This window comes from Staurois parvus, unplaced genomic scaffold (genome assembly GCF_062004578.1).
Source record: "Staurois parvus isolate SC_StPar_1 unplaced genomic scaffold, SC_StPar_1.0 ptg003743l, whole genome shotgun sequence".
Lineage (NCBI taxonomy): Eukaryota > Metazoa > Chordata > Amphibia > Anura > Ranidae > Staurois > Staurois parvus.
The window spans coordinates 21,019-48,953 of NW_028321539.1; the positions used below are offsets into that span (position 1 = coordinate 21,019).

The 27,935-nt window shown below is 46.3% G+C and overlaps 1 long non-coding RNA gene across 6 annotated transcripts; it reads left to right on the top strand.

Annotated features, from left to right (window-relative positions):
* LOC149427456 (uncharacterized) lies at positions 1-27,935 on the top strand. Of its 6 annotated transcripts, none has more exons than XR_016311272.1 (4): positions 1-140; positions 1,519-1,715; positions 4,866-4,929; positions 25,094-27,935. It is a non-coding gene; the product is annotated as an uncharacterized LOC149427456 (long non-coding RNA). The 6 variants fall into 6 exon arrangements; XR_016311273.1 differs by having other exon boundaries at positions 29-145; XR_016311276.1 differs by having other exon boundaries at positions 45-64.

The window sequence follows — 27,935 nt, forward strand, 5'->3', positions numbered from 1 at the left end:
GAAGCTTGGCTTCTTAAATATGGCCGCTGCATGGCTTAATGGATAAGGCAGTGCGGACAACGAGGTGATGTGAAGTCCTGCCCAGGGCTGTCAGGAGGGAGGTCCGGTGAGATGTGGAGGTGGTGACCCCGGAGAGGCAGGTGAGGTGAGAAGGGGACACACGGGGCTGGTGTCAGAGGCCAGTCATGTGTCTGCTCACACACTGTGCGTCATACCAGGACACAGGTCAGTCACAGGTCTGTAGAACTGCAGATCTGACCATACACCATACAATCTGGTTGTATGATCTCATCACCTGTACACTGAGCTCTACGGATATCGTACAGTCAGATTACAGCTCCCCATACAGGATACAGTCTGGTTGTATGATCTTCTTTAGAGATAAAAGTATGTAGCGCAAGATCCCGCCTGATTGGATATTAACTGGATTGTTCAGACACCCCCAGATACACATTTCCCAAGAGTTCTTCCCTGCACATCCACAGATCTACATCCCAAGAGTACTTTCTATACATCCCCCCCAGAACTGCATCTCCAAAGAGCCCTTTCCCTACACACCCTCGGACCTACGTCTCCCAAGAGCCCTTTCCCTACGCACCCTCGGATCTACGTCTCCCAAGAGCCCTTTCCCTACACACCCTCGGATCTACGTCTCCCAAGAGCCCTTTCCCTACACAACTTCAGATCTACCATCTCCCAAGAGCCCTTTCCCTACACACCCTCAGATCTACGTCTCCCAAGAGCCCTTTCCCTCCACACTCTCAGATCTACTTCTCCCAAGACCCCTTTCCCTACACAACTTCAGATCTACCATCTCCCAAGAGCCCTTTCCCTACGCACCCCTGATCTACATCTCCCAAGAGCCCTTTCCCTACACACCCTCAGACCTACGTCTCCCAAGAGCCCTTTCCCTACACACCCTCAGACCTACGTCTCCCAAGAGCCCTTTCCCTACACACCCTTAGATCTACGTCTCCCAAGAGCTCTTTCCCTACACACCCTCGGATCTACATCTCCCAAGAGCTCTTTCCCTCCACACCCTCAGATCTACCATCTCCCAAGAGCCCTTTCCCTACATACCCTCAGATCTATGTCTCCCAAGAGCCCTTTACCTATGCACCCCTGATCTACTTCCCTCAAGTACCCTTTGCTTACCCAACCCCAGAACTACAAGTCCCAAGAGCCCTTCCCAGCACACCCGCAGATCTACATCTCCCAAGAGTATGGGCAGGCTCTTGTGGGTCACAGCAGCAGAATTGTTTTTCCTGGAAAGAAAGGAATGTGTGTATATGAAGGACAGAGAGGGGAGCTGGGTGAGGAGTCGTCCTGTAGCTCAGCAGGCAGGGCGGATGGTCGGGATTTTAGCGAAGCAGAGTTGTCAGCCCAGATAGAAAGAAAAGCATTCTCTGGATTTCAGGCAGATCAGCAGTTATTATCTATCCTGGCACTATTATGGAGAGGAAACAGACGTGTGCCTGGATCACAAAGATGTTTTACCAATGTCATTCTGCATTTCAGGAGTTTGGTCTCTTACACTCCCTGTGCTTCATCATCATCAGTGGTGATCTGCAGGAACCATGTTCGCAGCAGGGAAGGTTGTCACCAGGCTGGTGTCACGCTGTCCTTGGCACCGTTGTCACCGAAGCGGGAGCAGGTTAAGTGTGCGCGACGCACTCACCAGTCATGGTGGAAACACAAAGAAAGTGAAAATCCAGGTAGGTGAGAACTCTGTACTAATGGATCCACTCCTAAAGAGCTGAAGGTCAACATGGCAAAGACAAAGATCTTTCCTCACATTTCTCTACCGTCCTCTGAGGTTTCATTGTAGTCACATGACCACCACGTCCCCCTCTTTCACACCAGCACCGTGGAATAGAGCTCAGCAGCTTCCGGTCCTAGAAGCTGTCACCTTGACTTGGGCTTGCACACTTGTACCGGCTCCTTTCCTGGACTGAAATCGCTCTGATTTCACTGCACACTGTGAGCTTCCCACCGTGTGCATTAGAAGCTGCAGCAAGTCCGAAAGAGTCCTCCTAGCTAGAGGATGTCCAGCATCTTCTAGCACAGTGGTTCTCAACCTGTGAGTCGCAACCCCTTTGGGGGTCAAACAACCCTTTCACAGGGGTCGCCTTAGACCATCGGAAAACACATATTTCTGATGTGTACAGAGCAGCTACTGTGTTGAAAGCAGCTACTGTGTTGAAAGCAGTCGTATTGAAGGTAAAACGACACATGAATTATAATTACTGGGTAAATAATTTTATGGTTGGGGGTCACCACAACATGAGGAACCGTATTAAAGGGTCGCGGCATTAGGAAGGTTGAGAACCACTGTTCTAGCACTTTCCTCCCCAGCCTGACTGTCCCTGTCCCGCCTCTTTCATTCATTGGATTTCATTTTTTTTAATCATGGAGGCTCATGATGTTACATGGGCCTTACCTAGGGCAGGGCTTGACAAATTTGCTTTGAATCTAGGAGCCAGCTAAAAAAAGTTGGGAGCCAATTTTTTTTTTTTTTCAGTGTAGCATGGGTTTTCAGCTCCCGGGGCAAGGCAACATTTGGATGACAAGCTTCCCGTGATGGGATTTGCCACGCGACAATCACAGCAAAACTGCACCACGTTTTAGGTGGCATTGACAATAATGGCACCTGAACCTGTGTTTTGTGTTCACACTGATTCTGCCATGATCCCAATCGCCCACGTGTGGATGGAGCCGTCCTGGTTCACACATATGCCATTCTGGATGCGTTTTCAAACAGATTCATTTGCCAGGCTAGATATTATGTGTTCCTATTAACCTCCCTGGCGGTTTTCCCGAGTGTAGCTCGGGGTAGAATTTCTATACCACAAGCGGTAACCCCGAGCTACACTCGGGCTTACCATGCGGCGCTGCTCTGGGGGTCCCTGCAGCACTTACCTTGTCCTTCGTTCCCACGATGTGTTCCCTGCAGCGTCCCCGGCCATCTCCTCCGGCCGATGCCGGCATCCGGCTTCTGTGTTCCGGTACCCGTGACGACGGGACGTACGGGCGCCGGCGGGAAATTTAAAAAATTTTAAAAATGTCATTTTTTTTTTTTCAATTTTAAATAGTAAAACATTGCTGTTTCATCCCATTTCACATACATATTGTCCCTAGTGCTTTGTCCTGTGCCCTGCCTGCATTTTGTCTGTTCTTTCTGCCTGAAAACTTAGAAAAGTCCATGGCGTCCAAAAAGCATCCCTTTACGTCAAAAGCGGTTTTAGACTGGCTAGAGAACAGCGATAGTAAATCAGAACCACTTACACAATTGAGTGATAATGATTTGTGGGGAAATTTTCCTAAAAATTACAGCCTACAATTAAAAACTATTTCCATGCGAAAAAATGGTACCGCTTTCAGCACAAAAAATCGGAAGGAATCATACCGCCAGGGAGGTTAAGGTGGTTCACACAGATGCAATCCTTAGCGAGTCTCTAGCGGTGCGTTCCAGATTCACAAGTGATAGGCTCCATTCACACTTGTGTGTCTTCAAACTTGTGTGATTTTCATTGCGACTTTACAGTGCGACTTTGGATGAGTTCAACTTTGGTGCGACTTTGGCTTTGGCCAACAATAATTGTTTCTGCTGTACAAAGTCGCACACAAGTTGCATGTATAACATTCAGGTGCGACTTTGGAGGGTTTACATGAAGTCTATGGCCCTCAGGTCGCATGAAAATCGAACCAAAGTAATGCAGGAACTACCTTGAAGTCACGCAGATCTGAATGGTACCCACTGGGAAACATTGGGGGAAGGGGCCTTTGTACCCCAGAGTTGCATGACAAGTCGCATAAGTGTGAACGGAGCCTAAAGTGACATGCAAAGATAAGTGTTCACATAAGATTGCTATTGACAGGAGTTTTTGCATTGGAGTCAATGGGTGGTGTTTTTACATTGAAGTCAATGGTAGGCGATTTTGCATTGAAGTCAGTGGGAGGTGTTATTGTATTGAAGTCAATGGGATGCAATTTTGCATTGATGTCAATGAGACACAGTCATGGATAGAGAGGGACAAAATCACGCCTGTGCTGAAATCTCACAGAAACCGGAATGACATGGCGATTTCAATATATGTGTATACATATCTGTGAACCCAGACGCTAGGACGCAATTTCTTCGCCAGCAGTCTCCTGAAAACATCACAGCAATCTGTCTCTGATTTTTTTCATATATGAAAGAAAACATTCCTGGCATCACTTTAAATGCACATGCTGCTCCCTGCTTGCCACTGAGTGCTGCAGACTTTAGCTGTATGATCTGCTGAACAGTTGCTTGATTTGTAATTGAGCAGATGATCAGAAACTTGCACAGCTAAAGTCTGTACCAACCAGAAAGCATGTACATGTAAAGGGATGCCGGGAATGTGTTCTTTCATGTAATGCATGGAAACAAAATAATAGGAGAGAAAGCTAATAGCTGTGAGAGACTGATCTGCTCATCAGTTGCTTGATTTATAATCAAGTAGCCCTTCAGCAACTTGCACATCTAAGGGTCTGCACCACCCTGGGAGCATGCACGTCTAAAGGGATGCTGGAAATTTGTACTTTCATATAATGCATGGAAACAAAATAATAGGAGAGAAAGCTAATAGCTGTGGGGGACCGTGACTATAAAAGTCAGGAGAGTGGATTGATGGTGATCGAAGTCATTCAGACAGGGCATGAAGGTGGGCTGCAGTTTCAAAGGGTTATATTGTGGATGCGTGTTTGGAATTGGGAGTAATCAGCTTCTATACAGGAAATCACTTGCTAGTAGTGTGGGGGAGAAGCTCAGCATTAAATAAATATATGAAAAAGAGTGTCCATTCCTCTTAAACAAGGTTTATTGTTCTTTTATTTTGCAGAATTTACACAGAAGCAATAGAAATTCTACGGAAAGCTCCAGTCACCTTCCAGTACAGCACAGAGGTGGGTGATACAGACAAAGTTTTGGTGAGGCAGATTGAATAATGTAGGTATCAAGTCAAGAAAGAATCCATTATTTACCTGCAGGGAAGAAGAGGAAGAAGAAGAAGGATTACTACAGAGGAAGAGTTACTCTACCAACATGTGAACTTTGAACAACCCGTGTAGATTAACCACTTCCCGCCAACCTGGCGCATGTGTGGTTGAGCTTTAGCGCCAAGTGGCTGCATATATGTGGCCCTAGGTAAACACTTTACTGTAAGGAAGCAAAAAAAGAGGGTGCACTCTCCTCGTGCATTACCGTGATAAAAAGGAATTTATTAAAAAATGACAAAAGTATATCCTCACAAACCAAGAGTCAAGTGAACAAACAAGGAACCAATGTGGTAGTCTTGCAACAGGGTATGCTAACGCGTTTCAGGAGACGCACGCCCTTCTTCAGAGCTCTGATTGTTCACTTGACTCTTGGTTTGTGAGGATATATGTTTGTCATTTTTTAATAAATTCCTTTTTATCACGGTAATGCCCGCACAGAGTGTGCCCCTTTTTTTTTTTTGCTTTCTTCCACTAATATCAAGATTCCCCGATCTTTAGAGGGCTGCACCTCAGCGAGTAACTGTTACTGTGTTCCTGGGATGCTCACAGACTTGAGCGCTGGTTCTGTTTTTTTTTCTCTTCACATTAAACACTTTACTGTGTTGAGAGCACGCTCCCTGCGATTATGAGCTTTCTGATCATGTGACCGCTGTGACTGCCAATCACAGTGGTCACATGATCGGAATACCTGCCTCTGCCTTCTGGCATTTAAATCCTCTTAAAGGGCTGAGAGGAGCGGTGGGAAGGGGTTGATGAAAAGGTTATGCCCACTTTCGTATTGCTTTCGGTACAGCCCGTGTGTGTGTGTGTGTATATATATAGGTGTGTGTGTGTGTATGTATAGATGTGTGTGTGTGTGTATAGATGTGTGTGTGTGTATATATATATATATATATATATATATATATATATATATATATACATACACACACAAATGTATATATTCGTATGTATGTACATATATATGTATACATACGAATATATGTATCTGTGTGTGTATATGTATGTATGTATGTATATGCGTGTGTGTGTGTGTATATATATATATATATATACATACACACACAATCTATCACCCAGAGGAGCAGAGAGCAGTGGAGGTTGGGTTCTGCTTCTGACCATTATGCTCCCCAATCCGCAGATCCGATCCATTTTGCGGGGATTGTCGGCTTGCTTTAAAACTTTCCTTTTCGTGGAGCTCGTGGAGAGATCAGTTAACCCCGTATAGGTTGCAAGCCGACAAGCCTCACAGGATGGATGGGAACTGCGGATTGGGGAGCATAGTGGATCGGACTCTGATCCATTATGCTCAATCCGCAGATCCGATCCATTCTGCGGGGATCGTCGGAGGGGTGACACCAAGTGTTACCGCACCAGGTGACACCAATCCTAGGGACACCCCTGGATGCAGGCAATATGTGCTGATATGCAATCAAAAAATTATGAGAAACACATTTTATAATAAAAAAGAAAAAAAAAAACTAAAGCAAACCGTAGCAATTGTTTGGTACAAGTGCTTTAGTAAATTAAATCCTTTAGCTGGGGTTTACATCTACTTTAATGTTTGCTGCTTTTCCTGTCCACTGTGTGGACCCGTGATAATGAGATTTCTTGTCTTGGACACATACATCCTTTGTGCCCGTTGCTTTATTTTTTGGCAGGTGATGATATTTTTATAATGTGTCCTCCATAAGACCTCCTCCTCTCCAGCATGGGACTTCTGTTCTTGTTTCCAGTGATCTTTACTGAGAATTTTAAAAGAACAATTATAAGAACAAAGTTTCCTCTTGTACACATTAGGCACTTCCTATGGAGTATTTCCTGGTAACAGATCTGTTATATAACATTTGCATGTTAAAGACAAAGTATACAGGAACCCATTTATGATATAGATCAGGGGTGTCAAACTCTATTTCATCGCGGGCCGTATCAGCATTATGGTTTCCCTCAAAGGGCCGGTTGTATCTGTAAGACTAAGTGTCCAGAGCACCCCTCCCCCCATTACGTCAGATGTCAAGAATCCCACACCCTCCCTAACATCACCGTGCACCCCCTTTGGGGGCAGAGCTGGAAAGCAGAAAGTGCAGGATCTGGAGGAGGACCAGAGGAAGAGTGGAGTCAGTTACCAGAGTCTGCTGAATGCTTAGACCAGGGGAGGCAGAGATGAGGGGGTGCTGCAGCTGCACTGAGAGGTGCAGGATTTGGCAGAGGAGTCCTATTAACCCTCTGCTGCTGACTGCCCAGACATGGTGGGGGTGGAGACAAAGGGGTACCTGCAGGAGAGATGCAAGGGCCACATGAAATGGCCTGGAGGGCCAGATCTGGCCCACGGGCCTTGTGTTTGACACCTGTGCTATAGAACATCTAATTGCTGTTGCTGACTGTTCTAAATCCTTCCCTGAATCAGCTGAGTCAGGAATGACATGGACATAGAGCAGAGATGAACAATCGAAAGCAATCAGAAGAATGATTAAAGTGAAACTTAAGAGCCAAACTTTTTGTTTTTACCATTTTAGATAGAGTAAGCGAGGGCTTTAACTTCTGTCAGTTGAGGGGTTTTTTATTAGTTATTGAAGTACCCATGGGTAGATCCTCCAAAGTGAAGGAATTCCTGATTGTCATTAGAATCAATGTCCCCATTGGAAGATTTCCCCTCTGTTACTATTTTGGTGTCAACACAAAATTTGGGATTTTCTTTCATTTTCAGTCCCGGTGATATAGTTTAACAGACAAATAGAGAGGGTGGATCTCCCTAATGGGGGCACAGACAGCATGAAAAAAAAACCTGACGGGTTCTAATCCCTAAAAAAAAATAAATTTGCCGTTCGTTATGCTTTAGGCTGGCCACACACTAAGCAAATTTCATTCAATTCCTGATGAACCAGATGAAATTTGTTTCATGGGTGGCCTAGTTGGCACTCTCCCACCCAACATCCTTTGACTGAAAAATCAAATGAGCCAGACGGAGAATTGTCAGCTAAACAGACGCTGCATCCAATCACATGTATCCGCTGTTTGGGTATTCTGACAGTTGCTGCCTTCCGTTGCCAGAATTCAAAATCCAGGACTGAAGATTTGCCCATCCACACTGTATAGCATGGGTGGAGGAATCTGTTTTTTCAATGGGAAATTCCCCTCTAGAGACCTCCGAAGGGGTTAGAAGCTGGACTATGAGACGCCTTATGACGGGAGATGAAAAGCTGCCGTCATACTTGTAAAAATAACGATTTATTAATAAAAAAATTTTAAAAAGGAAAAACTTCAGTCTTTTGAGAATATGCTGGAAAGCATGAGGAATTAGGCAGGTCCAATCCCCTACAACATGTCCAGGCCTACTGTAAATAGATAAATGTGGGATCATTTTATGTGAATTACATTCAATTCTGAGTCTTAAAGTGATTGTAAAGCATCATATTTTTTTTTTTATTAAAATTATAAACCTGTCATACTCACCTGCTCTGTGCAATGGTTTTGCACAGAGCAGCCCCAATCCTCCTCTCCTGGGATCCCCTGCCAGCACTCCTGGCTTCTCCTCTTCATTCAGTACCCTCAAAAGAAGCTGCTTCCTCTGGGGGCACTTGTGTGGGTTCACACCTGGGCCCTGCTGCCTGTATCCATAGACGGCCCTGCACCCTCATCACAGAGTTTGATTGACAGCAGCTGGAGCCGATAGCTCCCACTGCTATTGATCTGCCCTGTGAGGGGGGACAGAGCCGGGAGAGCAGTGGCTCTCATGCACAGCGCTGGATCATGATGGGGCTTAGGTAAGTATAAGGGAGGCTAAGGGACACCTTAAGGCTTTACAGCTGCTTTAAGCTCAGAAACTCACACATTACAGTCTGATTTATATGTAGCGCTCTCCTAGTTAGGCTGCTAGGTACATTTAGTTTTTGGCTTTTTCTGTAGTCGGGTGTGTAGGGACTGTTGCTGTGTGCCTGGCTGCCTCTGCACTGTTGGAGAAAGGAACCTGTAATTTTACAGCGGCCCCTTTGGGGATAGAGCTGCATATGCAATTTGGATTTACAATTGGATGTTCTGTCAGTTACAGTGCCTTGAAAAAGTATTCATACCCCTTGACATTTTCCACATTTTGTCATGTTTCAACCAAAAACGTCAATGTATTTTATTGGGATTTTATGTGATGGACCAACACAAAGTGGTACATAATTGTGAAGTGGAAGGAAAATTATAAATGGTTTTAAAATTTTTTTACAAATAAATATCTGAAAAGTGTGGTGTGTATTTGTATTCAGCCCCCTTTAGTCTGATACCCCTAACTAAAATCTAATGGAACCAAGCGCCTTCAGAAGCCACCTAATACAAAAATGGAGTCCAACTGTATGGGATTTATTCTCAGTATAAATACAGATGTTCTGTGAAGCCCTCAGAGGTTTGTTAGAGAACATTAGTGAACAAACAGAATCATGAAGGCCAAGGACCACACCAGACAGGTCAGGGATGAAATTGTGGAGAAGTTTAAAGCAGGGTTGGGTTATAAAATAATATCTCAAACTTTCAGCATCTCACAATGTGGACTGCGGGATGTCTGACTGGAGGGAGGGCGCCGAGCAGGAGAAGTACCGGGTGGTGGTGATGGGAGGAGGCGGGGTCGGAATGTCTGCTCTCACCATACAATTCATCCAGGTGAGACTGACATGGGGCTGTGCTGGAATAGGTGAGGAGGGGACCTGGAGGCCTCACAGGGACGGGCTGAATGTATTATGTTATGGTTTAGGCAGCCTATGGGCCTCCTGGGAGCCACACCGTTCTGCTATTCTATATTGTGCGGGGGGCCACATTCTGCTGCCTCACTTCTTGAGAGTATGCTGGGGAACCAGGGATTACACTGTGCTTCACTTATATTCTGTGTTTTGTGCCCCTGCTGCTTTCCTACATTGTATTCTGAGGCACCCAGGGGGCCACATTTTGCTGCTCTACCATATTGTGTTTTGGGGCCCAACACTGTTCAGGTCTTCTATGCATTGTCTGGGGGCCACACTGGCAGCTATCAATATATGGGATGACACTAAATTGGTGTAAGGGGCCCCAAAATGTCTGATGGCTGCCCTGCTTTCCATCTTACTGTCACCATTCCTTGCCCATTTAGTTTATCCCCCCCCTTTCCCTGCACATTTTACAACCTCCAATCCACAACTGTCAGACATTCCTGTCATCCAATCTCCTATCCACTATCACTACCATCTACCCTACTCCTAGTTTAGTCACAGTTCTCCATCCTTTGCAACCGCACTGTGTCCAATTTAAAGATCCCCTTCTGCCACCTAGCAACTTTCCAACCTTCACCCCCCCCAGCTGTCACATTAGCTTCCAGCCCTGTCTACCTATCCCATCCCTCAACCACTCATCCCAACCATCCCACCCCAAGCCCACACTCCTGCCCCTCTATCCTAACCTCCACCCCCCTCCTAACCATAGCGTGATTTCCCCCACCCCTTGTCCACAGCTCCTTTTCCACTTGCCTTTCTATGACAATAGGTATCTGTATCGGCGCGTACTAGAAAAAAGTATCGGAACTCGGTGTTAAAAAAATGGTATCGGTGCACCCCTACTGACAACACATCTCTGCCTGCCCAGTGGTCACAGAGGTTTGGATGAATTCTGAACCCTCAGAAATCATCACTGGAAAGAACTCATCACCTGGAGAATCTCCGTCTGCATCTGGGTTTTAGGCCAGAGGGTTCCTTCTTCAGGAGAAGCTTTAGACCATCTGGTCTCAGGTACAAACCTTTTAATCAAGAAGCCATCTATCTCTTTGCTTCTGCATGAGAGTCTTGGGTCTGATGGTAAAGTCCTTTGAGGCAGTTCCCTTTGCCCAATTTCACTCCAGACATCCGCTATGTACTTTTCTGTCATAGTTGGACAAGCAAGTCTGGTCTCTGGACAGGGTGATTGGTTGACGCCAAGGACCAGACTATCCCTGGCTTTGTATACAGAGAATAGTGCAGCACTGTGTGTAAGGAAAATAGTAATATAAGCACAAAATAGGTACAAACAATGGTATGTTACCACATGTGGGTGGTTAAAGTCAATAAATTCAAAATGTAGACTCTTAAGTTCTATCAGATCTAAATTCGAGGAATGCAGTTCCTTCTAATCGATGGTGTGATAAAATCATCAGAGATAAATGAATTACGCACTCACCAGAAGTGCGCTATCAAAACGCATTTGAGATCATAATCGTCTCATCAGGTCAGCCAGGACAATCACTTCCAGGTATGGTCAGCTTCCTGCGCTTGTGTCTTTGAGGACCCCTCCAATGGTATCACAATCTTAGGACACCTTTAATCTGGCTTCTGCGAGTGGTGAGACTTGCAGAAAACCAAAGAATAATGCCACACAGCGTGATACTGCATTCAATGCGTTAATTTGATTCCAACAAAGGTGCAAATCATACAAGGAATGAATAAATAAAAAAACTGACCATGTGTAAAGATGGCCGCCAATGGCGGCAGGACGTCAGGATGCTGTAGCCCCTTACCCTGACGTGTTTCGTGCGAAGCACTTAGTCTTATGCAGGCCATAGATGGGTCGAAAATTGGCCGATTTTTCGGCCAAAAATAAAATCGGCCGATTTTTGGATCGTTAGTGGGCTAAATGTTCGGCTGTTTTTCGGTATTTTGGCAGATTTTTTTTATCAGTTGGAAAAAATCATCCGATTTTGCCGGCAATGATGGGCAAATCGTCCGATCTTTTACCGATATAAAAAAATCTGCACATGAGCAGTGACCTGCAAGAGGCAGACAAAAAGAAGAAGAGAAAAGAAGAAGAGGAAGAGAAGAAGAGGATGATGAAGAAGAAGAGGATGGAGAAGAGGAAGAAGAGGATGAAGAAGAAGAGTAAGATGAAGAAGCTGAAGAAGTGGATGAAGAAGAGGATGAGGAAGAAGAGAATGAAGAAGAAGAGGATGATGAAGAGGAAGAAGAGGATGAAGAGGAAGAAGAAGAAGAGGATGAAGAAGAAGAAGAGGAATTCCAGTCTGGCAAAAAGTGTCCCTGCAGAGAGCTCCACTATTTCTTTGACAGTTCCTTGACATTTATAGCGGTTGCAACAATGTATCTATTTGTATCCAAATAAAAACATCTGTATCCTAAATGGATACAAATAGATACATTGTTGCAACCGCTATAAATGTCAAGGAACTGTCAAAGAAATAGCAGAGCTCTCTGCAGGGACACTTTTTGCCGGCTATAGATGGGATGAAAATCGACCGATTTTTTTTACCGTTGCTGGTAACATCAGCCGCTTGAACGACCGATTTTTCATTTTTTTAAAAGAAAAATCGGCCGATTTTCTCCCCATCTATGGCCTGCATTAGGGTGCAGGCATCATGCTGTCCTGCCGCCATTGGCTTTGTGGTTCAGGAATCTAACTTGGGAGTTGGAAGTCCTTTCTTCCCATCTTTTGGAAGATTCTCATAATGGGCACTAGCTGGTCAGGGTCAAGCAGGAGGTGGGGAAAGTCTTGAAGCTTGAAGTGATTTGAAGAAGTGCACGTATGGAAGTCCGAGGGCTTTTGAACTTGTTTATTTTCACTGGCTGCATGTTTTTTCTGGGGCAGTGACTAGTTTCCGTTGAAGGGGATCTCTGAGTAAATGTTAAAATCATCCTTTAGGGCCCATTCAACCATGTCAGTTCGTTGCAGTTTTTTTGTGATTATTTTTTACGTAGTGCAGAGGTTTAGTTTCTCCGTAATAATTGTTTTTTCTCTCTTTGATGTTTTTGTACATGAGAACTTATTTTCCCTTGTTCAGCAGTAGGTGTGGAGGGCAGGTTGACCCCCACAGACTTATGTGGTTTAGAGTTGTATAATGCTCCCCCTCCTATTAAAACCACTCGCAGTTGGTTTCCAAGAATGTCTTGTCATTGGTGTTTTGAGTGTTTGTTTTTGGGTTTCTTTTTTGCCACTCCTCTCCCATAACTCTGAGCAAGGACATGTACTAATATGGAGGGTTTCCCGTCTCCTACTTATCCCCAGTACTCATAGGAAAATGGAAGTCGACGTTCATATTCCACCTTCACTTCCACATTCTTTTGTGTCTGATATTGGGGACTGCTTCTTCCAGTGAACAATAGTATGTTTTGGTTTGTTTTCAATTTTATTGCACTCTTTAGTTGTCATTAGCAGTACAGCTATGTGTGCAAACATTGACTAGATGGTGAACACACAAAACATGTTCAGCCCAAATTCATGCACTTAAGATCTCAGATCAACCCAATATATAAACTTCAATCCTCAGATCGCACCAGTTCCTGCACCTTGAAATTCTGAAGGGCCCTCTGCACACTGGTATATACCCTTTCAAGCAGACTATGCAATAAATAGGGATATTTAGTTCACACATATTGCAATACATGCTTAAGCTGGCCAACTGCGTCAAAGTAATCCCTCTATGGCCAGAATTTCTAGTGTTAATATGTAGTTACACGCCTTTAGCACCTGATGGATAAATGCATGCACTAGCTGTTGGGATTTGAGCACAGGGATCTCTTGTTTGTAGTTCCTGCACCTTCACACCTCAGATCACCCCAACGTATAAACTTCAAATTTCAGACCCTCCCCAAATTCCTTCACGTCGCAGATCAGATCCAATTCCTGCACCTTTACTCCTCAGATCACCCCAATTCCTGCACCTTTACACCTCAGATCACCCCAATTCCTGCACCTTCACACCTCAGATCACCCCAATTCCTGCACCTTTACACCTCAGATCACCCCAATTCCTGCACCTTCACACCTCAGATCACCCCAATTCCTGCACCTTCACACCTCAGATCACCCCAATTCCTACACCTTCACACCTCAGTTCACCCCAATTCCTGCACCTTCACACCTCAGATCACCCCAATTCCCGCACCTTCACACCTCAGATTGGTCCCAATGCGTAAACTTAAAATTTCACATCATTCCCAATTCCTGCACCTTCACCCCTCAGATCCTCTCCAATTCCTATACCTTCACCCCTCAGATTATCCCAATTCTTGCACCTTCACGTCGCAGATCAGATCCAATTCCTGCACCTTTACACCTCAGATCACCCCAATTCCTGCACCTTCACACCTCAGATCACCCCAATTCCTGCACCTTTACACCTCAGATCACCCCAATTCCTGCACCTTCACACTTCAGATCACCCCAATTCCTGCACCTTCACACCTCAGATCACCCCAATTCCTACACCTTCACACCTCAGATCACCCCAATTCCTGCACCTTCACACCTCAGGTCACCCCAATTCCTGCACCTTCACACCTCAGATTGGTCCCAATGTGTAAACTTCAAATTTCACATCATTCCCAATTCCTGCACCTTCACCCCTCAGATCACCCCCAATTCCTATACCTTCACCCCTCAGATTATCCCAATTCCTGCATCTTCACTCCTCAGATTACCCCAATTTCTGCACCTTCACACCTCAGATCAGTCCGAATATATAAACTTCAGATCATCCCAAATTCCTGCACCTTCACACCTCAGAGCACCCCAATTCCTGCACTTTCTCGCCTCAGATTGGACCCAGTTCCTGTACCTTCACCCCTGAGATCATTCCAATCCCTGCACCTTCACACTTCAGATCATCCCAATTCCTGTACCTTCACCCCTGAGATCATTCCAATCCCTGCTCCTTCACCCCTGCTCCTTCACCCCTTCTTTGCCATTGCTTCCTGCAATACCTTGCTATTGGTTGACAAAAATTTCAACATATCCTGCGTGGCCGGGACTGCGACCTCCGGGATTAGATCTGGCAGGAATACAGGGTGGAACCCATAGTTTGCGAAAAACGGGGACTGTCTAGTAGCAGAGTGACTCGCATTGTTATATGCGAATTCCGCAAGTGGCAGGAGAGTAAACCAGTCATCTTGGAGGAAGGTGGTATAGCACCTGAGGTACTGCCTTAGGGTCTGGTTTGTACGCTCCGTCTGGCCATTGGTCTGTGGGTGGTAAGCGGAGGAGAATGATAGCTTAATTCCCAGGGTTTCACATAGAGCTTTCCAGAACCTAGATGTAAACTGAACCCCTCTGTCAGATACAATATCCCTGGGAATTCCGTGGAGTCTTACCACTTCCTTAATAAAAACGTGCTGTCTCAAGGGCCGTAGGTGTGTCCTTTAGAGGTACAAAATGGGCCATCTTGGACAGGCGGTCTACAATCACGAAGATTGCTGTGTGGTCCTGAGAGGGTGGAAGTTCCACAATAAAGTCAATGGAAATCATTGTCCATGGTCTGTCGGGTATTGGTAATGGAGGCAAGAGACACCAAGCTTTATTCCTAGTGGGTTTGTTTCTCTGACAAACGGGACAGGTCTTTACGTAAGTTTCGCACTCTCTGGCCATATTAGGCCACCAGAAAGTACGCTGCAGCAGCTCCAAGGTCTTACGTACCCCAAAGTGCCCGGCCAGCGGGTGATCATGGCAGTATCCTAATACCAATGTACGGGCTTCCTCAGGGACCACAATCTGATCCTCCTTCCAGAGAAGTCCCTCCCTATTTAGTAAGGGGACACCGGGTGGACCTTGCATTCCTACGGACGCGGTCTGCAATTTAGAATGGAGCTCCGATTGGAGGACTAGGAAATTCCCTGGGGACAGGATAGTTAGTGTCTGGCTTGGGACTCTCTTCGGGATCCCCAAACATGCGGGAGAGCGCGTCTGGTTTCGTGTTCTTAGAACCTGGCCTATAGGTTATATGGAAAAAGAACCGTGAAAAGAACAGTGCCCACCTGGCTTGACGTGGCCTCAGACGTTTAGCTGTTCTCAAATATTCTAGGTTCTTGTGGTCCGTGAAAATCAATATTGGGTGTACCGCCCCCTCTAACAAGTATCTCCATTCCTCTAGTGCCACCTTGATCGCCAAGAGTTCCCGATCCCCGATATCATAATTCCTTTCAGCAGGAGTTAGTTTCCTGGAGAAGAAAGCCACCGGGCGCATAAGCTCTTTGATGCCCTTCCTCTGGAACAGGATCGCCCCGACCTCATTCTCGGATGCGTCTACCTCCAAGATATATGGCAAGGACGAATCAGGGTGGCTCAAAATAGGAGCTGCCGTAAACAATTCTTTTAAGGCTTCGAATGCCCTCTGTGCCTCAGGTGTCCACTGGAAGCGAACCCCCTGCCTGGTCAGCTGGGTGATAGGGGACAATAGGCCCGAAAAGTTCTTAATGAACTTTCTATAAAAGTTTGCGAAGCCGATAAAGCGTTGGACCGCTTTCTTATTGGTGGGTGCTGGCCAATCTAAGATGGCCGAAACCTTTTGGGGATCCATGGCTATTCCCGTGGGAGAGATGGTTAGACCCAGAAACTAAATACTACTTTGTTCAAAGCAGCACTTGTCTGCCTTGGCATACAAGCTGTGTTGGCGAAGTCGATCTAACACGCGCCTCACGTGACCTCTATGGTCCTCCAAGGTTGGGGAAAAGATAAGGATATCATCTAGGTATACAATGACGAAGATATCCAGGTAGTCCCTGAACACATCGTTTATGAAATGCTGGAAGGTGGCTGGAGCGTTGCACAGGCCGAAGGGCATAACCAAATATTCAAAGTGTCCGAATCTGGTACGGAATGCTGCTTTCCACTCGTCCCCCTCTCTGATACGGACTAAATTATAGGCACCTCTCAAGTCTAGTTTAGTGAAGACAGATGCTGACTTCAGCCTCTGAAAAAGTTTGTGGACTAGTGGTAGCGGGTAACGGTTCTTTACCGTGACTTTATTCAAGTCCCGGTAATCTACGCAGGGCCGGAGGGACTTGTCCTTTTTTTCCACAAAGAAAATGCCCGCCCCGGCTGGTGACGTGGAGGGTCTAATAAACCCCTTATGGAGGTTTTCATCGATATATTCCTTTAGTACCCCTAACTCCCGTTCGGATAAGGGGAATATCTGCCCAAATGGGATTTCCAACCCTGGGAGGAGATCAATTGGGCAGTCATAACCTCGGTGCAGGGGAAGAGTGTCCGCCCCCCGCTTGCTAAACATATCCAAAAAACTATGGTAGGCTGAAGGAATGACTTGCGCCAGCTCCGCATCTGTCTCTAGACACAACAAAGTCTCCGGAATCGGGGAGGTCTTAGGGAGGCAATGCTGCTGGCAGTATGTGGAGAGGAACTGGATAGAACCCGTGTTCCAGTCCACCTGGGGATTATGGGCTCGTAACTACGGGAGCCCCAAAATAATTGGGAATAATGGGGATGCTATAGCGTCTAACCAAAGGAGTTCTTCATGATGGGTCGATACGGTAGTACGGATAGGTGGGGTCTCGTGGTCCACCACCCCTGACTTAATACGGGATCCATCTGCTAGAAAAATATTCAATCCCACCTCCTTAGTTTGTAGGGGGATTTGTTGCTGAACTGCAAAGTCCAAGTCTATGAAGCAACTACACGCCCCAGAATCCACAATTGCTGTGGTCACCACCGTTCTCCCCGGCAGCTGAAGTGACACAGGTACCGCTAGATAACTAGTGTTGCCCATACTGTTAGAAGTGACCATAGAGAAAACAGCGGAACACTTACCCCCCTTGGCTGGACAGGTACGTACCACATGGCCTGCTCCCCCACAGTAGAGGCAGAGATGGTTGGTAAGACGCCTCTGGCGTTCCTCAGGTGTAAGTGTCGGCCGTATCCTTCCTGATGGCCCGGTCTTGGGTGTATCCATAGCATCCTGATTCTGGCTTGCCGGCTGCGACTGGGTTGAAGCCTGAGGGGGTGTTCCAGTTGGTCCTTGTCCTTGGTTGCACCTTTCCTGCCTGCGCTCCCGCAACCGGCGGTCAATTCGAATAGTCAAAGCTATTAAGGCCTCCAAAGTACTAGGTATGTCTATTCTGGCCAATTCGTCCTTCAGTGATTCAGCTAACCCTATGCGGAACTGGTGGTGCAGGGCCGCCTCATTCCATTGGCTGTCACTACGCCAACGCCTGAATTCGGCGGCATAGTCCTCCACTGTCCAGTGACCCTGCCTGAGTGTATATAGGGCCCTCTCGGCCGTTGCGGTGCGCAGCGGGTCGTCATACAAGAGGGCCATAGCCTCAAAAAATACTGTCACTGACCTCAACAGTGGGTCTCGATTCTCTAGGAGCCAGTGGGCCCAGTCTTTGGGTCCACCCTGTAGTAGGGAAATGATGAACCCTACCCTCACTGATTCCGAGAAAAAGGTCCGAGGCTGGAGGTCAAAGTATAGCTGACAGGAGCTACGAAAGGCCCTGAATCTACTTTGGTCTCCAGAAAAACGTTCTGGTGTGGGGACATGGGGTTCTGGCACGGGTAACAACCCCGGTGTCTCCCTAGTGGGTTCCCCAGACCCCCTGGTAGATATAGCTAAGGTCTGCATGCGACTGTCCAATTCTGTATAACCCTCCTGTAGGCCCCTAATTCCTAGTGTACGGGTCTCCATCTGTTGGCAGATGTCATCCAGAGAGGAAGTTCCCCTTCCAGGCTCAGTCAGTAACCGCAAGGTACTGTCAGGCTCCGCCCAACGGGATCTCTAGTGGTCCACAGCATGGGGTTTCCCAGGACGCGGAGTCTAAGTCCCAGTCTGCCTTTTCACCAGGGCCCCTGATGGTGGGGATGGACTTGGTGCAAGACTGGAACCAGGTTGCGCCCCTGGGCACCCCCGGCGGTGGCAGAGGGGTCCCGCTGAGGGTATGTGCCCGGGATGAGCCTGCTGTGAAGGAGATGACAGGTGCGATCCGAGCGGGATGGATGGGATGACAGATCCCGATCCGAGCGGGATGGACGGATGACAGATCCCGATCCGAGCGGGATGGATGGGTGTCTGCTAGGAGTGAGCGAGGTCAGACTAGCCGGGTCGGTATCGTGCGGGCAGCGTGGTACAGGGGGAGCAAGCGGAGAATGGTCGGGGTCACAAGCCAGGTTCAACAGGTAGCGGGCAGCGCGGTACCGAGGATCAGGCAGAAGGATGGTCAGGAACGACCCGGGGTCAGAGCAGGAGAGGGTCAGCATAAATCAGAACAGGCAGAGTTTGGCAACAAGGAAACGTACTTACAGGAACAGGAACAAGACCTTGCGGCAACTTGGATATGCACAGGGCAGTTTTAAATAGAGCGCCCTGTTCTTCCATTGGTGCGGCCGCGATCGCTAGTGCGCATGCGCGGCCGCCGCCACGATCGCCGAGGACTCTGTGCTCGCCGGCTTGGACAGATCGGCACTCTGCGCATGCGCGCACCGCCGAGAGCCCGGGATCCCTGACATGCGCTGCAGACAGGCACAGCGCTGGATCGAGATCAGGCTCAGGTAAGTATAAGGGGGGTGAGGGGGTGATACCAGGGAATGCATTAAGGTGAAAAAATGTTTAGGTTTTATAACTACTTTTATCCACCTTGAGGCTGAATGCATCCTTTGTGTATGTGGGTTGCAGCCTGTTTCTATGCACCTTAACCACTTCCAGTCCGGACACTTTCACCCCCTTCCTGTCCCGGCAAATTTTCAGCTTTCGGTGCTATCACACTTTGAATGACAATTGCGCGGTCATGCAACACTGTACCCATATGAATTTTTTAAGGATTTTCTTGAGACAAATAAAGCTTTATTTTGGTGGTATTTATTCACCTCTGGGATTTTTATTTTTTTTGCTATGTTAATGGAAAAAGTCCAAAAATTTAGAAAAAAATGTTTTTCTTATAAAATTTTGCAAATAAATAATATTTCATCATAAATCTTGGCCAAAATTTATTCCGTTATCTTTTTAGTAAAAACAAAATAACCCAAATTAGTTTATAACCAAAAATTATAATTTTTAAACTTTTGTTTAAGTTTTTAATATTATTTATGTTTTTGTTTTTTTGTTTTTTTTTTACATACTATCACCCTAGCAGTACAGTATCACCATGGTGACACTGTACTACTTGTGGGGGGGTGATGAATATTTTTTTTTTTTTACACTGATTGGTTTTACACCCATAAAGGCTGTAAAAGCAATCATTTCTCCTCTCTGGTTGCATTCTTGCAGCCTTTGAGAACTACTGTGTGAGCTGTGATTGGTCACAGCTTGTCACATGGTACAAGGCTGTTGTGAATAGCCTTGTACCATGTGATCTCTGTGATCATTCACAGATTTCACACGTAGTAAGCAATGATGTCAGAAGTGACATCTTGCTTACTACTCTGCATGTGATCACTGATTGGCCAATCTCTGCGAGTTCCCGTACGACGATCAGTGTTCCACTGTGTCCCAGGGAGCGCGCACAATCAGGGTGCGGGGAGGCCGTTTATAAACAGCCACCCACCTCTGCACTGCTACTGTCCGGCCGTTTATATACAATGGCCGGACAGGAGGTGGTTACCCGATATGTGCTATAGGGTGCATTGCCATGCAGCACACGTACACGGAAAAAACAATGCATGTAATAAATAACACACATGGCCTAACACGGCCTTACAATGCACTGAAACTCAGGTCCATTTGCCCTTACGGGGAGCTGGAATAAAATAGGTGAGTATTTGTTATCCTATGAATCCTTTTGGAGGGCACACGTGACCTTGGATAGGCAAGTTTGATACAAATTGTGTCACCGTGCCACAAAAAAAAAGAACACGTAAAACTCTCAATGGGCCCTTATGGATCGGACCAAATGGATCAGTGCAACCTCTCTCCAAAAACTTCTGTCCAAACTGTGGGACAATCAGAACTGTTGACGTTGAATGTCTTTGAAAGATGACGGCCTTGACTGTCATGATGAAACGGAGGCTCAGGACTAATACGGAATTCCAGCATGGTCATTAGAAAGTTGGGGAACAATTCCAACCATCCAAAGTGTTGATGTAATAATGATTTTCGGGCTGCTAAATTCCTTGTTTGATGTCACAGCCGGGATACTCGAGCTGATTCTGGTCTCTGTCATCCATATCATATTTGTAGATTCCTACAATGCTCAAAGGTGATAAGTTGAAACTAAACTTCGGGAGATGTAAATTCTGTATATTATGGCAGCTCCGTATTTATTTATGCATCAGATTTTTTTTTTGTTTTCAAATATAGGCAGTGTAAATACTTGAATTTGGCCTCTTGCAATCCCCCTGTACAGCAGAGTGCAGACTGGGAGAGGGTGAAGCAGCACAAGATGCCAATCAATTATATTGCAATACTTCTATATTAACAAGGTCTTGTTGATGAAAGGAGAGAGCATAGTAATAGAGAGGTGAGCTACTTACTGTGCCGCTTTCCCCTTTCACTGTCCAGACACAGGCTTGAGGAGGAACAAGACCTTAGGGGTTACCTAAAGTGTTACTAAAACTACAACAGTAAAAATCAGTCTGTATATGCAGTAAAGCATGCTTGTTATACTCACTGTGGAATCTAAGGGGTTAATCCTCTGCATAGTGTAAAAAGGATGTTTGATCCTGTCTTCTCTGATCCTCCCCTTCTACTGTCCCCAATCCATCTGCTGATAGAACAAAGCCTTGGGGGCAAGCTGCACATGATCACTTTGGTGTGTATTGCTAGAGTTTTTTTTTTTTGGGAGAGTGCATGTTATCAGCACAGGGCCAATCGGCGCTGTTCAGACAGAGGGTCCTGCAGCCTCATAGAACAATCCTCCTACAGGCTTTAACTAGTGCTCTGCTGGACACTGATAGAAGTCACAAGACTGCTATATACAGCTGATGAGGAAAGGTATTTAGCAGTTTGTATTTATAAAAATAATAGCATTTTCATGTTCTGTGTACTGTGGGAGGCCAGATACAGTGAATGCAGGGTCCTAGGAGACCAGATATAGTGAATGCGGGGTCCTGGGAGACCAGATATAGTGAATGAAGGGTCTTAGGAGATCAGATATAGTGAATGCAGGGCCCTGGGAGACCAGATCTAGTGAATGCAGGGTCCTGGGAGACCAGATATAGTGAATGCAGGGTCCAGGTAGACCAGATCTAGTGAATGCAGGGCCCTGGGAGATCAGATATAGTGAATGCAGGGTCCTGGGAGACCAGATATAGTGAATGCGGGGTCCTGGGAGACCAGATATAGTGAATGCGGGGTCCTGGGAGATCAGATATACTGAATGCAGGGTCCTGGAAGACCAGATATAGTGAATGCAGGGTCCTGGGAGACCAGATCTAGTGAATGCAGGCTCCGTGGAGACCAGATATAGTGAATGCAGGCTCTGTAGAGACCAGATATAGTGAATGCAGGGTCCGGGGAGACCAGATATAGTGAATGCAGAGTCCGTGGAGACCAGATATAGAGAATGCAGGGTCCTGGAAGACCAGATATAGTGAATGCGGGGTCCTGGGAGATCAGATATAATGAATTCAGGGTCCTGGGAGATCAGATACAGTGAATGCAGGGTCCTGGGAGATCAGATATGGTGAATGCAGGGTCCTGGGAGATCAGATACAGTGAATGCCGGGTAATGGGAGATCAGATATAGTGAATGCGGGGTCCTGGGAGATCAGATATAATGAATTCAGGGTCCTGGGAGATCAGATACAGTGAATGCAGGGTCCTGGGAGATCAGATATAGTGAATGCAGGGTCCTGGGAGATCAGATACAGTGAATGCCGGGTAATGGGAGATCAGATATAGTGAATGCGGGGTCCTGGGAGATCAGATATAGTGAATGCAGGGTCCTTGGAGATCAAATATAGTGAATGCAGGGTCCTGGGAGATCAGATATAGTGAATGCAGGGTCCTGGGAGATCAGATATAGTGAATGCGGGGTCCTGGGAGATCAGATATAGTGAATGCGGGGTCCTGGGAGATCAGATATACAGTAGTGAATGCGGGGTTCTGGGAGATCAGATATAGTGAATGCAGGGTTCTGGGAGATCAGATATAGTGAATGCGGGGTCCTGGGAGATCAGATATACAGTAGTGAATGCAGGGTTCTGGGAGATCAGATATAGTGAATGCGGGGTTCTGGGAGATCAGATATAGTGAATGCAGGGTCCGGGGAGACCAGATATAGTGAATGCAGAGTCCGTGGAGACCAGATATAGAGAATGCAGGGTCCTGGAAGACCAGATATAGTGAATGCGGGGTCCTGGGAGATCAGATATAGTGAATTCAGGGTCCTGGGAGATCAGGTACAGTGAATGCAGGGTCCTGGGAGATCAGATATAGTGAATGCGGGGTCCTGTGAGATCAGATATAATGAATGCGGGGTCCTGGGAGATCAGATACAGTGAATGCCGGGTAATGGGAGATCAGATATAGTGAATGCGGGGTCCTGGGAGATCAGATATAGTGAATGCAGGGTCCTTGGAGATCAAATATAGTGAATGCAGGGTCCTGGGAGATCAGATATAGTGAATGCAGGGTCCGGGGAGACCAGATATAGAGAATGCAGGGTCCTGGGAGACCAGATATAGTGAATGCGGGGTCCTGGGAGATCAGATATAGTGAATGCGGGGTCCTGGGAGATCAGATATAGTGAATGCGGGGTCCTGGGAGATCAGATATACAGTAGTGAATGCAGGGTTCTGGGAGATCAGATATAGTGAATGCGGGGTTCTGGGAGATCAGATATAGTGAATGCGGGGTCCTGGGAGATCAGATATAGTGAATGCGGGGTCCTGGGAGATCAGATATACAGTAGTGAATGCAGGGTTCTGGGAGATCAGATATAGTGAATGCGGGGTCCGGGGAGATCAGATATAGTGAATGCAGGGTCCGGGGAGATCAGATATTATTATTATTATACAGTATTTATAAAGCACCAATAGTTCACTCAGCGCTGTACATTACAATGGGGGACAGAACATGTGACAGAACAATACAAATACAATGCAAAACATGAGGGGATCGAGGGCCCTGCTCTTTTGAGCTTACAATCTAGGAGATTTAGTGAATGCCGGGTAATGGGAGATCAGATATAGTGAATGCCGGGTAATGGGAGACCAGATATAGTGAATACAGGGTCCTGGGAGATCAGATATAGAGAATGCAGGGTCCAGGGAGGCGAGATATAGAGAATGCAGGGTCCTGGAAGATCAGATATAGTGAATGCAGGGTCCTGTGAGATCAGATATAGTGAATGCCGGGTAATGGGAGATCAGATATAGTGAATGCCGGGTAATGGGAGACCAGATATAGTGAATGCAGGGTCCTGGGCTTAGTAACACTTTAAAGTGGTTCTAAAGGCTCAAGGTTTTGTTTTTTTTTACCATAGTCATATCATTCTATGCATTCTGCATGCATTTTCCCCCAGTCCCCTCCATACTTACCTGAGCCTGATCTCATAGGATTAAAGACAGCAGTGGGAGCCATGGGTAGGGCCAAGTAGCGCTCTGTGTGTCAGTGGACACACAAAGCACAACTTGGGAGAGAACCCGCATGAGTGCCCCCATACCAAGCAGCTTGCTATGGGGACACTGGCAGGAGACTGGGCTGCTCTGTGCAAAACCATTTCACAGAGCAGGTGAGTATAACATGTTTGTTATGAAAAAAAAAAAATCCTTTGGTAGGTAGAACAGCTCCCATGTATATTTATTTCTGTGTATTTAGCTGTCTGCCTGGAGTTCTCCTTTAAATGAAGAGCAAAATAGCTTCTGATTAGTACCTATAATGTGTTTGCTTGTTCTGGTCTGATTCAATATTCAGTACCGTATACATGACTTTCATGACATAAGCAAATACACTCTTTTCTTTTTTTTCTTCAAACTTAGGGCCAGTTCACACCAGAAAGCAGAACAGGAAAGGCGCGTTTCATGCAAATTTCCCGCACTGCAGGTGAACGCGCTGCCCTTGCAAATGTATTGTTAATGGGATCCCAAATGCAGCTTGCAAACGCAGTGCATTTGCAGCCACAAAATCGCACGGTACTGCAAGCACTGCTTTTCCCGTGGTGCAGTGCGTTTTGCAGTCTATTCAGCCTATTCAAATAAAACACACCGCAGTTAGTCAGCAAAACAGGATGATTGTTGTACGCTGCACCTTAGCGATTAGTAGAGCCACAGGGGCCCCAAAAACAGCATCTGTTTGCATACAAGGAGGGTTATTCTTCTCTAAAATTGCAGTTCTGTTCAGGGGAACACTTTTGGTATAAATAGTGATTTCTGGAGTCCTTCTCTAATCTAACATACCTTGTGTTTCTTTCACTTGCAGTGGGGCTGTGATCTACAGACGGAGCATGAGAAATATTTGGTCCGACATTGTGGGGACGTCCCTGTATTCATCATCAACTATCCATATGACCTCAAACCTTTCTACGCTCGAGGCAATGAGGATGGGCCTCAGCGTACCATTAGAACTCAATGTGACGGATCGATCACAATCAGATTACTACAGTACTTGATTAACACATTTCATTATTTCAATTTCTTATAAAATAGAATGAGCCCTTTTGCTGCTTGGGCCCTATTTTTTTTTGCACACATTAAAATGTACACTTTGGGTCTGGAGAGTATTTAAAATTCCCGAACCTATATACACGGCTCAAAAAAGTGAAATGAACACTTTGAAAACCCATCAGATCTCAATGGAGAAAAATCTCCTGCTGGATCTCTATACTGATATGGACGGGGTAATGTGTTAGGAATGTAAGGATGTCCCATCGTTTGATGGAAATAAAAATTATCAACCTACAGAGGACTAAATCCAAAGACACCCCGAAAATCAAAGTGAAGAAATGATGCAGCAGGCTAGTCCATTTTGCTGAAATTTCATTGCACCAATCAGAATGGTACTCAGTAGTTTGTATGGCCCCCACGTTCTTGTATTCATGCCTGACTACATCGGGACATGCTCCTAATGAGACGACGGAATGTGTCCTGGGGGATTTCCTCCCAGATCTGGACCAGGGCATCACTGAGCTCCTGGACAGTCTGAGGTGCAACCTGGCGGTGTCGGATGGACTGAAACATGATATCCCAGAGGTGTTCTATTGGATTTAGGTCAGGTGAGAGTGGGGGCCATTCACTGGTATCAATTCCTTCATCCTCCAGAAACTGCCTGCATACTCTCACTACATGAGGCCGGGCATTGTCCTGCACCAGAAGGAACCCAGGACCCACTGCACCAGCGTAGGGTCTGACAATGGGTTTAAGGATTTCATCCGATACCTAATGGTAGTCAGGGTGCCATTGTCCAGCCTGTAGAGGTCTGTGCGTCCCTCCATGGATATACCTCCCCAGACCATCACTGACCCACCACCAAAACGGCCATGCTGAACCATGTTACAGGCAGCATAACGTTCTCCACGGCTTCTCCAGACCCTTTCACGTCTGTCACATCTGCTCAGGGGGAACCTGCTCTCATCTGTGAAAAGCACAGGGTGCCAGTGGTGGACCTGCCAATTCTGGTGTTCAATGGAAAATGTCAATTGAGCTCTATGGTTCTGGGCAGTGAGCACAGGGACCACTAGAGGACATCGGGCCCTCAGGCCACCCTCATGAAGTCTGTTGATTGTAGACCTATACAAGGCTGGACTGGGCTACCAAACTATCGCCAAGCAGCTTGCATCACCGGTCCTTTCCAGCAGTTCCCAAAGGACTGGAGGAGACCAGCAGTGCACCTGCGCAAGTGCGTTTTTTTTGTTTGCTTTTTTTTTTTGATTGGTGGCTTGTTAGAAGGGTGGGGGAGGTAAGTCTTGAGCATTTTAATCCCACTTTCATAAAATAGAAATAAACGAAAAAGTTAGAAAATGGTTGAGGGGAGAAGGGAAAGAAGGAGTTAATTTGGGCTGATTTGGGTAGACTAAGGTTTAATAAGGGGTTGAATAGGGAAATTTTATTTTAATAAATGTGTTTTTCCTCTTGTCAGGCTGCTTTAACTGACAAGATATGCAGATTGAAACTATGTGCGGTTACAGACATTTTACCGCATCGTAAAAACGTCGGTCATCGCAGGTACAATTGTTTCCTATGTGTCCCATTCACACTACAACGCAGCCTAGTGCTGCGCTAAAATGCAGACATGCTGCACTTTATCGCATCATGCTGCATGACATTGCAGTGAATGAAGTGTACATTTTGTACATTTCAAATAAAGCTTATATAGAAACCAAAAAAAAACCGGGGGGGGGGGGGGCAGTACAATGTGCTGATTCGCGCACCACACTACCCCCTAGGGCAGCTGGCGACAGAGAGCTTTCGCAGAAGTAAAGTGCTGCAGTAGCACTCCTTACATTGTGAATCAGCCCTAACCCCCGGTTCACACATATGCGGCCGTGTTTTGCTCGGGCACGAGAGCCCATTCATTTGAATGGACTCCAGTGCCCGTGACACGCAGGGAAAGAAGTCCCTGCAATTCTTTGGAAAGCGCAGCCCTCATGGGAACCTCAGTTCTCACTACAGTTACGTTTCCCAGTGCGGGCGACGTGCCATTAGAACTAATGGAACCCGCCCACGGGTCCGCAATTCTCTGTGTGGGTGGTGCGGCTGCACGGATTTTCGTGCGGATCTGCAGCGGAACCACCCGCACAGATGTGAACCTAGGGTAAGACCCCGGTCATATCATTGTGACTTGTCATGGAATTTGATAGTTTCAAATCAACATGACAAGTCGCACCCTATTGTCTGCAATTGAAGCCGTCAAATTGGTGCGATTCCGACTTCATCAGAGTTGCACCGATTTTGAAATCAGTGCATGCACTACTTTTTGCAAGGTCAGGGGCAACTTGCATAGCCACATGTCCCAGATTTCTTGCAAGTTGCACCTGAAGTCGCACTGACATCCAACTTTGAAATCGTGCGACTTTAAGTGAAGTTGCACGATTTCAGAGTCTGATTCAGTGTGACCGAGCACTAAAATGTAGTAGGTACAAAAGTAATACTGTTACATTGTATCTGTCTTATGTATGAATGTGAATTAGGGACTTTAGATTGTACACCCCTAGAGGGTTAGGGACTGATGTGAATGTACAATATATATGTAAAGCGCTGCGTAAATTGACATCGCTATATAAGTACCTGAAATAAATAAATAAATCTGTGAATTTTGCATCTGA